General features: G+C 36.3%; 1 long non-coding RNA gene across 8 annotated transcripts in view; it reads left to right on the top strand.

The window, feature by feature from the left end:
* The first annotated feature begins 5,940 nt into the window (after window positions 1–5,940).
* LOC109492592 overlaps window positions 5,941–12,983 on the top strand; it is a 307,588-nt gene continuing 300,545 nt past the window's right edge. For 5 of the 8 annotated variants that reach the window (XR_006595494.1, XR_006595501.1, XR_006595499.1 and 2 more), the window contains exons 1-2: window positions 6,022–6,463; window positions 7,182–7,307. This is a non-coding gene — a long non-coding RNA (uncharacterized LOC109492592). Of the gene's footprint in view, window positions 6,464–7,181; window positions 7,308–12,983 lie in introns of all 8 variants that reach the window. The other 3 variants (XR_006595504.1, XR_006595500.1, XR_006595497.1) reach the window with 3 other exon arrangements.

The raw sequence follows: 12,983 nt of genomic DNA, 5'->3' as shown, positions 1-12,983 counted from the left end.
CCCCACCCACACACAAAAGTATATAGTTGCCAACCTTTAAAAGCTTGAGACTCCACTTAGAAAAAAAAAAATTACACTCTTCAATGGATCCCTATTTCATTCAGAAACAAACTACATTCCTTACGATTTACTACAGGAATCTGTAAGAATTGCCCATACCATAACTTTACTTCTCTAACTTCATTGCCCATTTCTTTCACTTTGCTGTAGTCACTTTGGTTTTCTTGCCCTTCCTTCAACATATCATCTTATACACTAATACCTTCTTCTGTCTATAGTTCTTGACCCCAGATACCAGCACTGTTTCATGTCTTTGAAACAGATCTTTGTATATTCCTAAAGTTTTGGAAGACCCTATAACATCAGAATTATATTACCTCATAACAATATTTGTCTGGATCCCAGAAGCACACGTGTCTTTTACATGAAGCATTCATTCTTTTTTTACTAAAGTCTCCAATATTTCCTTTTGTTCTTTGACATTGTTTATCACCAACCCTGCACTAATTTCTTTCTTTCCTTTTTCAAACATTAAACAGGAATTTGAAGTATCTTTTGTGTCAATATATGAAAATATTAAATAGTAAGGAAAAACAAGAGAAATTAGGGAAGTGAAAAGTATTTCTCTTTATCTAACTTTAATATGCACTTGAATCACCATTATGAAACAAACATTGGATAGTTCACTTATTCTATTATTTGCTGACTTTGTGGGAAATTGAACTTGAGGCCTCTGAATATAAATTATATGAATGGAGTATTAGAAGTTTCAGCTGGCATGGTAGGTTGAGACCAAATATTAATAATTAAAGAAAACTTAAATGTTATACCAAAAAGTTTACAATTAATGTTGGATGAGCCTCTAATAGAAACTTGACACAGTTTGTTTTAATAATTTCTATTCCGATTTATTTTTTATCAAAGCTTTTAGTTTTAGCTTTTTTTAATGAAAGATGTTCCTTTTAAGTTACAGGTGCAGAAAAATTTGTTCTATACATTGGCATCTTCAGAGATGAAAAAATTCCATTTATTTATGCCTACATCAAGTCCTAAAGTACAATTCTGAGACTAATCCTACCCCAGAATCCCTTCCATTTCCTTGTTTTACCAACAGATGTTCTGGCATTTCCTTAAACAAAAATTGGGTTTCAAAGTTGCTTGACCATGATTGAAACTAAAGTGAAAGAAACACTAGAAATTATATATACCAAAAAAGTGATAATTTTTCTATTTATAAAACATTCATAAAGAATAGCACTGACATGTTAATAATTAAAAAGATATCTGTTACAGAATTTGGGATTTAACATATAGTTTCTTTAAAATATAACTAGCCTAGGGGCACCTGAGTGGCTCAGTCGGTTAAGCATCTGACTTCCACTCAGGTCATGATCTCACAGTTTGTGTCTTTCTAAAAACAGTGTGAGTTCAAGCCCCATGTCCAGCTCTGTACTGACAGCTCGGAGCCTGGAGCCCCCTTCTGTGTGTGTGTGTGTGTGTGTGTGTGTGTGTGTGTGTGTGCGCGTCTCCCTCTGCCCTTCCCCCACTCAAGCTCCATCTCTCTCTCTCTCTCTCCTTCAAAAATAAAAATAAACATTAAAAAATGTTCAATATAACTAGGCTAATATTAACTTGAATTTTTCTTATTTAATAAATTGTCATGAAATGGGGAGGAGGGCCAGCATAGGTAGATGGAAATTAGAACTCACTGAAGATATTCGGAATTGGCAGTCATAAATGCTGCCTTCAAATTAAACAATAAAGCCAATCATGTAGAAATACATGTTTTTAGTCAAGAGATGGGGGATGCAAGAACACAACAAATTAAGGTAGAAGTCTAATGTTCAATGATGTATTTAGATACCCATAGGCTATAGAGAATGTCAGAATCCTCTTGTGGATCCACAGTGCAAAATATTACACTGACTAGTATTATTAAATCATTGAATTTTAGGAGAGGGAACATTCTTAGTAGTATTTACTTCAATAACTTCACATTCAAAAAATTTAGATAAGCAAACTGACGAGGCCAAGAAAACTGAAGAAAAAACCACCATGGTTAAAAGAAAGGTCACTAGAATGAGATCTTAGTTCTAGTCCTTGTTTCATGACTCATTAATTATGGAATATTACACGAGTCATATAGTTCTATATGTTTGGATTCTCTACTGTTAAATGGTGATAATTATGCCAAACTACCTACATCAGAGGCCTGAGAGAAAACAGATGATACCTTCAGTGGGTAATTAAAGATACTTTAATAAAGGGATTATGTTTCAAAGACTTGAATAGAGCTAAAGGAAACACTGGGACTAAGTGAAACATCAGGGACTTGTTCCAGTGCCATGACTGAGTTTCTAAAAACTGGATAGGGGCACATGAGAAGGGAAAAATATTCACTTTTAATATTTTCTTCTTCATATTTTCCTCCTCCATATCTTTCCCATTTGTTCCCTAACCACGCCATTAGAATACTAGGCATATATTTATAAACTAATTCATCAAAAATATGAACGAATGCTTGACAAGGGAGCCAAGAATACTCAATGCAGAAAAGATAGTTTTTTTCAATAAATGGTGCTGGGAAAACTGAAGCGTCGCATGTAAAGAATGAAACTGGACCCCTATTTTATACCACTTACAAAAATTAACTCAAAATAGATTAAAGACTTAAGTGTAAGAGCTGAAACAGCAAAACTCCTAGAAGAAAACATAGGGAAAAAGCTCTTTGACATTGGTTTTGGTAATGATTTTTTTGGATGTGACACCAAAAGCATAAGCAACAAAATAAGAAACAAAGAACTGGGACCACATCAAACTAAAAAGCTTCCACAAAGCAAAAGAAAAAAAAAATCAACAAAATTAAAAGGCAACCTATAGAATGAGAGAATATATTTGCAAACCATCTATCAGCTAAGGAGTTAATATCCAAAATATGTAGGCACGCATACAACTCAATAGCAAACCCGCCCCCCAAATAATTTGAATTTAAAAATAAGCAGTCAGGGTGCCTGGGTGGCGCAGTCAGTGAAGCCACTGACTTCGTCCCAGGTCAGGATCTCATGGTTTGTGAGTTCCAGCCCCGTGGTGGCCTCTGTGCTGACAGCTCAGAGCCTGGAGCCTGCTTCAGATTCTGTGCCTCCCTCTCTCTCTGCCTCTCCCCTGCTCGCACTTTGTGTGTATGTGTCTCTCTCTCTCTCAAAAATAAATAAACATTAAAAAACATTTTTTAAATAAAAACATAAAAATAAGCAGAAAATCTGAACAGGCATTTCTGCAAAGCAGACATACAAATAACCATCAGTTACATAAAAAGATGCTCAACATCAATGATCATCAAACAAATGCAAATACAGACCAAAATGAGTTATCATTTAATACTTCTTAGAATGGCTGTTATCAAGAAGACAAGAGATACCAAAAGTTAGCAAGGATAAGGAGAAAAAGAAACCACTGTGCACTGTTAGTGGGAATGTAAATTTGTTCAGCTAGCACTGTTACTGGGAATATAAATTTGTTCAGCCACTATGAAAAACAGTATGCAGATTAATAAAATAATAAAAACAGAGCTACCATATAATCTAGCAATTCTACTTCTGGGTATACAGCTGAAGGCAACAAAAGCACTCTCTCAAAATATCTGCACCCCCATGTTGACTGCAACATTGTTCATAATAGCTAAGATACAAGCTAAATGTCCAATAATGAAAAGATGGAGAAAAAAATGCAGTATATATACACACAATTGAATATTGTGTGTACATATACACAATATACAATACACAATATTCAGCCATAAAAAAGAAAATCCTGCCGTATGTGGGAACACAGATGTACCTTGAGGGCATTATGCTAAGTGAAATAAGTCAGACAAAGACAAATACTATACTCTCACTTATATGTAGAATTTAAAAACTGAACTCATAGAAACAGCAGAATAATAGTTGCTAGGGTCTGGGGATGGGAGAAATGGAGAAGTGTTGGTCAAAGGGTACAAATTTCCAGTTGTAAGATGAATTAATTCTGAGTATCTAATGTATAGCATGGTGACTAAGTTAGTAATACTGTATTACATACTTGAAAGTTGCTAAGAGATGTTAAATGTTCTCACAGCCACAAAAAAGAAAAAAAAAAGCAATTATGTGAGATGATAGATGCATTAACTTACTTTATTAAGACAATCACTCTAGAATATTTTTATGTATCAAATCACCACATTGTATACCTTCAACTTACAGAATGTTATGGATCAATTATACCTCAATAAAGATGGAAAAAATATACCATGATAATGTGTCACCATTATGAGTGAAAACTAGGAAATTTGTAGAGTACAAAAAAATAAAAAGAGAGAGAGAGAGAGATTTCTGGATTTCTAGCCAAATAATTTGAGCAGACAAAATCACCCAATTATTTATAAATTATTTATATTTGTTACAGGGAAGTAAATGCAAGCCCAGTAAAACTCTCCAGAAGCTATTTATCTGTAGCTTAAGATATTGAGATCTGTTAATGACCAGCTTGTCTAGTCCCTACATTTCACAAATAGGGAAATATGTACAGAGAAGCACACAGCATTTTTTAAGACACAGCTAGAGCCAGGCTCGATGTTCTTCTCAGCATGATATATAGCCTCTTTATTTAGGGCAGATGTTATAATATTTCCATAGTATGTAATGTTTGAGTTTTAAAACAGTGTTTGAAAATTTCTTTTTCAATGAAGCAAGTATAAAACAAAAAAGAGTTTCAAGTTTATTTTAGAACTGGGTTATTTGACTAAAGCAAAGAAACAGCAAACTGATTGTTTTAATTTCACAACCTTGTTATTTTCTTCCAAGACAAAATTTTCCTCGTGTTTAAGTAAGGAAGTTTTGACACTGTATGCATCTATCCCCAAGATGGGAACAGCCACTTCCACTATTTCCTGGTTAATGATCAGACAAAAGGGGTGGGAAATTATATAAATCTATTTAGAAAATTCAGGATTCCATCTGTTCATTCCGGGACATGATGCTTCCTTCCCTTCCTTAACTACAACAGCCTGTTAGATGTCACGCTGACCAAAAGAAGGCCCAGAGCATCCAAAATTAATTCTTGATTCAGCCATCTAGATTATTTTGTTCGATTAAAAGAGTTCTGGATCACAAGGATAATAATGACTACGCAGTCAAGTACACTGTTCGTCAAATCTATAATGGGCCAAAGTAAGATCATATTAGAACTCACATTAGAACATGTTTAATTTTTTTTTTGCCTTGAATGGACTACAGCAGATGAAATGTTTTCATGTGAGTAGGGAATGATTTAAAAAAAAAAAAAAAAAAAAAAAGAACGAGGTTATAACTATAGGAATGAGACACACTGACTTTTACCAGAAAGGAGAGGGAAATGCCTCAGAGCGGTGTTTTAGACCCAGAGAAGTCTGAGGGATGGAAAAACACCAGTCATCTATCTCTTTTAAAATTCACAAAACCTTCATTAAGAAAGGAAAGCACTAGAGCAACGCTCCCAAACCTTGCTGCCACTTTAATCTCTGCCATTCTCTAACAGATTTCACTGACCACTATTTGATCACCGTCTTAATCTGAGACATCTGTCAGAAACAGCAAGTGAGGGTACCCAGCCTCTGTACTCACCACACATAACATAGGTCAGCTCCTCCAGATGTTATCTCCATGCTGATTCCCAGTCATAGCAGAGTCGGTCTGTGAGGTGGAAGGATTCTGTTCTGCCAGCGCATACAGCCAGGGTTAGATTGCCGCAGAACACGCGGAGGGCTGTAGGTTCGCGGCCTGAGCTTGCGCCGGTTGCTCCCCGGTGTATAGCTTTGGGGGTCCCCTCTGGGCGCAGCTTTGGCTCTCTACACCTGGGCGAGTCTCTAGGGCGAGGCACGGCAGCACTGTGACTCTGATTGTGCAAAGTGGGGAAGTCCACGAGCACAGGGAATTGTACAACAGTGTGAGGCAAACTGCTCACTGACAAACTGAGGAAAAGGAGTTCAGCGCAGCCCCTGCCACGAGCGCGTTTCTCGTCCTGGGACTCCCTACAGGCACCCGTAGGTCTCTGGAGATCCCGCGAGATCAGGAATCGGCTGGAAAGTGTGGTTGTGGCTGCACCTCCTGCAGCCATATGGCGCCTGTCGCTACGCATTTGCTGAGGCTCTTCCACAGCCCTCAGGACCAGCACTTCAAAATGAAAGGTTCAACTCAGATATTTGAAATGCACTATCCTTCCAGAAATCACATTGGAGGCTTTGTGGTTCCCTCAGTGTCCACTGGTTCCCTCAACCGATAGTAGGCCACACAGAAGAAGCCCTAACAACTGAAAACGTAGCTTTCTTTTCAGGGTGACCAGGTGCTCCATCAGGGCGTACTTTTTGTGTGGAAGAGCAGGTAGTCACTTGCCTCCTTGTTGGAAACGATTTGCTTCTTACTTGAGGTTGTAGAGATCTTCAAATATTTAGGTAAGCACTATCAGTAGATTATCTAGCCCTCAGGTAACCGGAAAGAACTTTCCAAAATGAGGCTATCTTTGGCTATTTAGGCAATCTTCCTGAAAATAAAAACACACACATTATTCATGTGCATCCTACGGGGAGTTATTCCTATAATGGAAGTTAGTTAAAAAAGTTTCATGGAATTTGCCTCTGACTTTGGATGAAATTTTCAGCAGTACAACTTTGGCACTAGAAGGCATTCAGTTCAGGTCAGCTTCAACTTCTTGTACAGGATTGTTATGAATGATAGAATTGCCCTAAACTTGCTCTATTAGTCCATGATAGAGCCCATGCAATTGCTAAAACAACTTTCTCAATATGAATTAGTACTTTGGAAAAGGTGGAAATGTTGGTACAGAAATTTAATGAGAAAGTCACATGGCTTTTTAAGGTAGACTTGGGTGCTTTATGGGATTTGTTTGGTTCATTTTATCTAGGACATTGAGGTCAGTACCTAAATTAGCCTCACCCTGCAACTTGGAGACCTGTTGACAGTTGCCTTAATTAAATGTTATGGGAGACAATTGAACAGATGTGTCCCAGTCTCTATAGGACAGATAATCAGAATCATTGATCAAGTGGCATGCTTATGACACAATATTATGTGTGTCTGTCATGTTTCATGTTTATTTATATCTTGTAAACAAGACATTAATTTCCCTTCATTAAAAATATTTTTTTCCAGTCCATCTTTTCAAGGATGTTTGCATAGTGCACAACATTGGAAGATACAGTGCCTTCCTTCAGAGGAAGAGACAAGTGTGTTTTCCCTCTAGTATGATGACGATGATGTCTTCCTTCGGAGAAGAGGGTAAGCATGCTTACTATCCATTAGGAGAGCCAGTTTCCATAAGCTCAATATTCCTTTTTTGTAACGCAGTCTATTTTATTTGCTGGTATCCATCTATGCCATCCCCATGGGCCCTGCAGGAGTTAGGGACAAGGTGAACTAATGTAAATATGTTAATGCTCATTCTGCTTTCTGTGCCATGAGTAATAAAGGCCTTGGTCTCAGACTAGGAGTTTTAGGTCTTCAGCCAACATCCATGAAAATGGGGCAGACTAACACATTAGTTTGCAAATAGGGTAAAATCTCAGGCTTTTTACAATTCTTGGCATCCTGGGTCATTTATGGACTACCTATTTATCTTGAAAAATAACATGATTAAATTGTCCCTTCACTGAATATTTAAATGCATTTCATGCTGAGAATCTCTTACAACTGTGTGTTGTATGTGTGTGTAAATATATAAAGATTGGTAGGATTATCAGGCTGAGTTATAAAGTTACAGAATGCTTTCAGAATCCTAGACCCATCAATCAGCAATAACAAAACAGCATGCTTCACCTTTAAATGGTGACACAATGTTTAGCTACCTCGTTAAGACTGAATGTGAATAATAATCTCTAATCTTTCCCTAGACAACCTCATTTAATATTAGAAGCCTTCTCTCGTTAAAACAACTTGGTGAAATTCCCAAGAAAGGGATAAAGTTGGTATTTATACAGTTCTATTAAAATGAAGGTCAGGTTTTCAGCCAAAGAATCATTAGGAGCAGGCCACTAGCCCCTGGAAACCTTCACTGCCTCAGATCCATTATGGAGCTGATTAGTAGCAAGAACTTTATGTAATAAGTCTCATTACCCCCATCTGCTGTATATCCTCCTCCTCCACCTCCCCACAATCCACATATTTTGTTCCACAGAAATTGTCATTTTTCTTGGTTGTATGCCAATTTGCTACTGTAATGAAAATGTTCCAAAGTAAATGCCACTCCCAGGACAGGAAGCCATATAAAAGATAGTGACTATAGACTCTGTGTAGTAGTTGGACATCAGATCTTATAACAAAGATTTGCATTTCTAGGATTTCAGTGATTAAATCATCTTAGATGTAGCAAAAGTGAAAGATAATTTTACTCCTTTAGATGTCCTGGAAGGAAAAAGAGGTAAAGGATGGGGAGGGAGATGTTTATTGACAAGCTTTCATTTTTTCCTAATATTCCCTGGAAGAACATGAAACACCAACATACACAGTAGTGCTCCTATACTTTTAGGATTAAAGATGAAAGGTGACTTTCAAATGTATTTCTGTGGTATCCTGTCCATTATCTAATCCAAAGAAAACATTTTATTGTACCACAACAATTTATTTACTTACTGTTTGGCTATACTGGACTGTATTTGGCTTGGAAGTAGACAATATATCTTTTTTGCATTTTCATATAAATTTCAAGAATTTGATTTATAACATCTGGAAACTTGAGAAATGGTTTTTAAATGAATGAAGTTTTGATTTTAGAGAGCTATAAGTTGTTTTGTTCTGTGATTCCACTGACATTGTACAGTTTCTGTCCATGATGCTAGTTTGGACAGAGAGGGATGCTATAGGACAAAATGAAGGAGAACTGTCAGTAGCCACATTGAGCTGGAAGCACTGTATCTCAGAAGATTTGCTATGGATACACAAAGCTATAATCAAAGGGAAAGACTGAGAACAACCACAACAAGAAAAGACAAAAGCCACCAACCAACCAACAAAAATAACAACCCGTAGGCTTTTCTATTCCCATTCCATCCAAAAGTTTGAAATCAAAAGCTATAGGAATCAAATTTTAAACTGAAAGACTGAAGCAATGTATTGGATCATATTTGAGATAGGAGAGAATGAAAATGATACAAAGCAGTTAATACTTGCTTGTTGAGCACTCAAGATTTGAATGTCCATAAACATAGAAATATCCCTGCCTTTTAGGGAAAGCTTCAGGGAAGACTCTCCTGGAATGGACACAATTAGCCTGGCTGTGCCTATCACTGAGCTAAGCCAGGAATAGTAAATAATCATGGTTTCTCCTAGTTCATTCAACAGACAAGATCTATCTTTCCTTTGTTCTTTCAAAGAATACAAGGCAACTCAAGGTAAAGAATATATCAGACTTAAAAGAGAGAGTTTTTAGGGGTGCCTGAGTGTCTCAGGTGGTTGAGCATCTAACTCTTGATTTCAGCTCAGGTCATGATCTCACAGTTGTAAGATCGAGTCCCATGTCGTCAGGCTCATACTGACAGCGAAAAGCCTATTTGGGATTCTCTCTGTCTCCCTGTCTCTCTGCCCTCCACCACTGGTGCTTTTTCTCTCTCCCTCAAAATAAATGGATAAACATTAAAAAAAAGAGAGAGAGAGTTGTTTTAAGTAATTTAACATGGTTCATTTAAAACAGACACTAATTAAGTTACAAGCATGGCTAGGAACAAAAAATTTCTTCTGGAATTTCAGCTACACACATTAAATCTTTTCACTCTTAATAGCAACATCTATTTCTCTTATTTTCCATCCTTCTGTCTCTCTATAATTCAGTTCACCTATTAACCTGATTTTCAGTTGACAAGTCTTACTAATACACTCCACCTCCACTGCCCACCTTCTGCTGTTAAACACATCCGTTGAGATTTTTATTCCAATTAAAGTATTTCTCAGTTCTGGAATGTACATTTGGTTGTATAGCACAGATTTCAGTTTACTAAAGAAAATCTCAAACTAGTCATTTATTTTCTTGAAGATGTAAACAGTCATCTTAAAATCAATGACTCTAGATATATTTGGGAACCCAAGACCAGACTCTGTCACTCCAAAGATGTATGTTTGCTTTCAGAAAGGCATCGTAGGGCTCTAACAATACTGAATCAATTTAATGTACAAATTAAAAAAATTTAAACCTCACTCTCAGTTCCTGAAAAGCTAGTTCATTTTCCGTATACTGTCACCTCCAGAGTGTAACTTTTCAAGGTTAAAACTGCAATTGTATGAATATGCCTATGGTGAGGGGAGTTGGAGCAACAAGGGAGTCATAGGGAAGTAAAAGTTATTTGGCCTTTCTTTGGCATTTCCTCCTAACCTATGTTAATATTGAAAGCTCTACTCAGCATCTCTGTTTTTCAGTTGCCTCTTTGAAAATTTGCTGATATGTGTAGTGTAAAAATCCCCCTGCAAATCAGAGCTCATTCCTCTGGGTTTCTATCTTCTAGATCCTGCCTAGTATTTCTTCGTTGGCCTATAAAGCTTTCCAAAATTGTCAGAGGAGTTTTTAAATTATTAATCTGCTCTTTAAGTTTTCCTCAGAATTACATAATTTGATATCAGCAGAAGTCTTGAATTACATTTAAAATGTAAATCATAAGAGGGGTGCCTAGGTGGCTCAGTTGGTTAAGCATCCAGCTTCAGCACAGGTCGTGATCTCATGGTTCCTGAGTTCGAGCCCCATGTCAGCCTCTGTGCTGACAGCTCAGAGCCTGGAGCCTGCTTCAGATTCTGTGTCTCCCTCTCTCTCTGCCCCTCCCTCATTCACACTCTGTCTGTCTCTCTCTCTCTCAAAAATAAATAAACATTACTTTTTTTTTTAAATCTAAATCATAAGAGAACAAATTGAAGAATTATAAAGCTTATTTATAATTACAATGGCATTATCTATCTTTGGGATATTATAAATTTTTAGATAAAACTGGACCAAAAATTATATGAAAGTGTACTAATTTTCACTTGTGTCATAAATTTAAAAAAAATCAAAAGGTTTCACATAGCGCATAAAGGTGGCTTGGAGCAAGATGAATGGGTAAGGCTCCCTTGATTCAATAAGAATAGCACTTCTATTACATGTCCATACACAAAAGTTCCTTTGAAGAAAGGGTTCTTCTGCTTAGACATAATAATCAGTGATGTTTGCAGAGGTGTTAAGAATTTTTAAGCTGCATAATGACAGGAAAATGTTTTTCTATTTCATTACTGTTGTTCTAATATATGCCATAGTACCTGACACGTTAAACGTTCTCAGTCATATTTAGTGAGTAAAGGATTGAATTACTCACGAACTTTGAAACACAGAATGTAATATCCACAAAAATAATTGTTGAAATAATTTATAATTTTTAATTATTTAATTTTAATTAAATTTTATTTAAATGTTAAAATTCATACTTTATAGATTTTATTAGTATATGACTTACATACCAGAAAGGTCATCTTCTTAAAATTAACAATTCAGGGACGCCTGGGTGGCGCAGTCGGTTAAGCGTCCGACTTCAGCCAGGTCACGATCTCGCGGTCCGTGAGTTCGAGCCCCGCGTCGGGCTCTGGGCTGATGGCTCAGAGCCTGGAGCCTGTTTCCGATTCTGTGTCTCCCTCTCTCTCTGCCCCTCCCCCGTTCATGCTCTGTCTCTCTCTGTCCCAAAAATAAATAAAAAACGTTGAAAAAAAATTAAAAAAAAATTAACAATTCAAAGGTTTTTAGTATATCACCATATGGTTGTTATTTATGGTTTTTTTTTTTCAAATTTTAATTTCAGTATAATTAACATACAGTGTTAAATTAGTTTGATACAATACAGCAATTTAACATTTCCATAAATCACCCACAACAAGTACACACCTTAATCTTCAACACCTATTTCACCCATACTCCCACCCAACTCCCTTCCAGTAACCTTATTTGTTCTTTATAGTTGAATCTTGGTTTTTGTGGCTTTTAGCCATCACCATTTGGTTTCATGGTTTTTATGACTTTTATGGTTTTAGGCACCACCATAATCTAATTTTAGAACAGTTCATCATGCCAAAACCAGAATTTGTACCCTTTAACAGTCACTCCTTGTTCCCTCTCATCTGTACCTACCCAGTCCCCCAAACCTAGGTAACCACTACCTATTCCTTGCTACCTAGATTTGCTTATTTGGATGTTTGATACAAATAGAATCATATAATATGTGGTCTTTTGTGATTGACTTCTTTCACTTAGTGTAATTCTTTGAGGTTCATCCATATTGTAGCACATATACCTTCATTTATTTTTATTGCTGGATAATTTCCCATTACATGGATATGCACCATTTTATTTATTTATCCGTTGATGGACATTTTGAAATACATATTAAAACTATAATTAGATACTTATTCAGACCCATCAAAATAGCTATTTTTTAAAAAAGGCAATAAGTGTTGAGGAGAATGTGGAAAAATTAGAAGTCTCATATGTTGCTGGTGGGAATATGAAATGGTGTAGACACTTTGGAAAACAGCTTGGCAATTTCTCAAAATATTAAATGTAGAGTTACCATATTATTCAACAAATATATTCTTAGGTATCTGCTCAAGAGAAATAAAAGTGCCAGTGGAAACCTTGTGCACAAATGTTCACTAGAACATTATTCACAAGAGGCAAAAGAGTTGTAAGGGCCTATTTTGGTCTTTTAATCTGCATAATTGATTTTTTCATATTCTTTTCATATCTGTATTTTTTACTGGCATAGTTACTATGATTTTATTTCAAGTTATCTACCCTAAACTGATTTTGGCTGCTAATTAACCTAATGTAGCAGTGTTGGCTTTTTTAAAATTTATTTATTTTCCCCCCAGTCTAAACCAGCTAGTACCTATTGCCTTTATTCATTTATTGACCAATCACAAGTTTTTGCTGAGTATCTACTGTGCATTAAGAAC

Source organism: Felis catus, chromosome A1, assembly GCF_018350175.1.
Source record: "Felis catus isolate Fca126 chromosome A1, F.catus_Fca126_mat1.0, whole genome shotgun sequence".
Classification (NCBI taxonomy): domain Eukaryota; kingdom Metazoa; phylum Chordata; class Mammalia; order Carnivora; family Felidae; genus Felis; species Felis catus.
This window is presented reverse-complemented; position numbering and strand designations above follow the sequence as displayed.